The 2438-nt window shown below is 41.3% G+C and overlaps 3 non-coding genes and 2 pseudogenes across 3 annotated transcripts; all 5 read right to left on the bottom strand.

Moving 5' to 3' along the window:
- LOC111485881 lies at nucleotides 1-106 on the bottom strand (annotated as a pseudogene).
- A 133-nt stretch (nucleotides 107-239) lies between these two features.
- LOC111485861 lies at nucleotides 240-358 on the bottom strand. The gene has a single exon (XR_002718756.1). It is a non-coding gene; the product is annotated as a 5S ribosomal RNA (ribosomal RNA).
- A 133-nt stretch (nucleotides 359-491) lies between these two features.
- LOC111485869 lies at nucleotides 492-610 on the bottom strand. The gene has a single exon (XR_002718764.1). It is a non-coding gene; the product is annotated as a 5S ribosomal RNA (ribosomal RNA).
- Nucleotides 611-743: 133 nt separating this feature from the next.
- LOC111485884 lies at nucleotides 744-877 on the bottom strand (annotated as a pseudogene).
- Nucleotides 878-1010: 133 nt separating this feature from the next.
- Nucleotides 1011-1129, bottom strand: LOC111485863. Its single transcript, XR_002718758.1, has one exon. It is a non-coding gene; the product is annotated as a 5S ribosomal RNA (ribosomal RNA).
- Nucleotides 1130-2438: the final 1309 nt, after the last annotated feature.

Raw genomic sequence — 2438 nt, 5'->3', positions numbered from 1 at the left:
AGGACTTCCCAAGTGGTCACCCAACTTAGTACTACTCTCGCCCAAGCACGCTTAGCTGCGGAGTTCTGATGGGATCCGGTGCATTAGTGCTGGTATGATCGCACCTGACATGCCATGCGCACAAAATCGGATTTAACGCATGCAGGGCGGCATGATCGAAACGCGATGGGCATGAGCGGGGGAGGTTCTCATTTGTAGAGAAAGGAAGAAAAGAACTGGGAGAAATTGAAAGAAAAAAAGGGGTGCAACACGAGGACTTCCCAAGTGGTCACCAAACTTAGTACTACTCTCGCCCAAGCACGCTTAGCTGGGGAGTTCTGATGGGATCCGGTGCATTAGTGCTGGTATGATCGCACCCAACATGCCATGCGCACAAAATCGGATTTAACGCTTGCGGGGCGGCATGATCGAAACGCGATGGGCGTGAGCGGGGGAGGTTCTCATTTGTAGAGAAAGGAAGAAAAGAACTGGGAGAAATTGAAAGAAAAAAAGGGGTGCAACACGAGCACTTCCCAAGTGGTCACCCAACTTAGTTCTATTCTCGCCCAAGCACGCTTAACTGCGGAGTTCTGATGGGATCCGGTCCATTAGTGCTGGTATGATCACACCCGACATTCCTTGCGCACAAAATCGGATTTAACGCATGCGGGGCGGCATGATCGAAACGCGATGGGCGTGAGCGGGGGAGGTTCTCATTTGTAGAGAAAGGAAGAAAAGAACTGGGAGAAATTGAAAGAAAAAAAGGGGTGCAACACGAGGACTTCCCAAGTGGTCACCCAACTTAGTACTACTCTCGCCCAAGCACGCTTAAGTGGTCACCCAACTTAGTACTAGTTCTGATGGGATCCGGTGCATTAGTGCTGGTATGTTCGCACCCAACATGTCATGCGCACAAAATCAGATTTAACGCATGCGGGGCGGCATGATCGAAACGCGATGGGCGTGAGCGGGGGAGGTTCTCATTTGAAGAGAAAGGAAGAAAAGAACTGGGAGAAATTGAAAGAAAAAAAGGGGTGCAACACGAGGACTTCCCAAGTGGTTACCCAACTTAGTATTACTCTCGCCCAAGCACGCTTAGCTGCGGAGTTCTGATGGGATCCGCTGCATTAGTGCTGGCATGATCGCACCCGACATGCCATGCGCACAAAATCGGATTTAACGCATGCGGGGCGGCATGATCGAAACGCGATGGGCGTGAGCGGGGGAGGTTCTCATACGTAAGACCATGGCTGTGTTTTCCAGAGAAAAAGTTGTTTTAAGCGTTTTTGAAGTTTACGTTATAAATGATGTTCATGTAAGAGTTATATTTCCGTATTATAGATAAGCATGAGACGTTAGTAGTGACTATGAGTGTGTGAAAATTTAGGGTCGTTACAGAAATGGTGGAAATATACGTTTCATCTTCTTCTTTTGTTTTTCTAAATCTGAACCTCCTTCCATGCTGGTTCTCATGAAAAAAATTTATGGTTCTAGAAACTAGACACAATAAGAGGAGTCTGTGGAAGAAAATTTGAAACAATTTGGATACTAGAAGCTCAAGAACGGAAGTTAGATCTTCATGGAATTATTAAAATTGTTTAGCTTTCAGTTAGAAACTCAATGTCAATCATTTATAGGAATGCTAGTAAATATATTAGATTAAATTTATATCCGTAGCCAAATTAATAGATTAAAAATAGAATGGTCAACAAAATTTGTGAACACTAAACACTAAGATAAGAAATGATTTGGAAACAAGATTTAGTAGAAATTTGGAATATATGAGAACAAAATTAAAATGCAACAGATAGGAAGAAAATAAGATTAAAGAATTAAAAACCACAAACTAAATATAGAGGGAAAAGAAAATACAAAGGACGTGTCATATAATTTACGATAACCAATGTAAATTAGAGAAATAAGTGTGTAGAGTTCAAACTTGAAACTCATGTCATGGGCTTATATAAGTTGACTCGGATTACAAAGGACGGAATCGAACTTTCGTTAAAGATATATTCGTGACAACGACTTAAGCTAGCCAGGTAAGTGACCTTATTCTCGGTATGGTTATATTTGATGTTGACACGTGCCTCGTGGTTCTGCACGTGTCATATATATTGATATGTGTGAATTGTCTGTGGATCGATATGCTTCTTATATGTTATGTATATGTTATAATATTTGAACTATATGATAATAATTATGGTACGATGTGTTTAATGATATGTTTGAGATAGGATACGAGAAGGATGCACAAAATGAAATGTAACAATAGGAGTAAAATACGTTCATGAAACGTTAAGGTTAGGTTACATACCAGAGTGATATGGATAAGAGAGATTGATGAAAGAATACGATTATGTTACCGGTAGAAAGGGATAAGTTTGTGATAGATTTATAGAACAATAGCGTTAGGATACGTTCTTGTGATGATATGACTAAGGTATGTTCACATAACG

Source organism: Cucurbita maxima, unplaced genomic scaffold, assembly GCF_002738345.1.
Source record: "Cucurbita maxima cultivar Rimu unplaced genomic scaffold, Cmax_1.0 Cma_Scf00010, whole genome shotgun sequence".
Taxonomy (NCBI): domain Eukaryota; kingdom Viridiplantae; phylum Streptophyta; class Magnoliopsida; order Cucurbitales; family Cucurbitaceae; genus Cucurbita; species Cucurbita maxima.
Note: the sequence above shows the minus strand (reverse complement) of the source record. Positions and strands in the feature narration are given on the sequence as shown.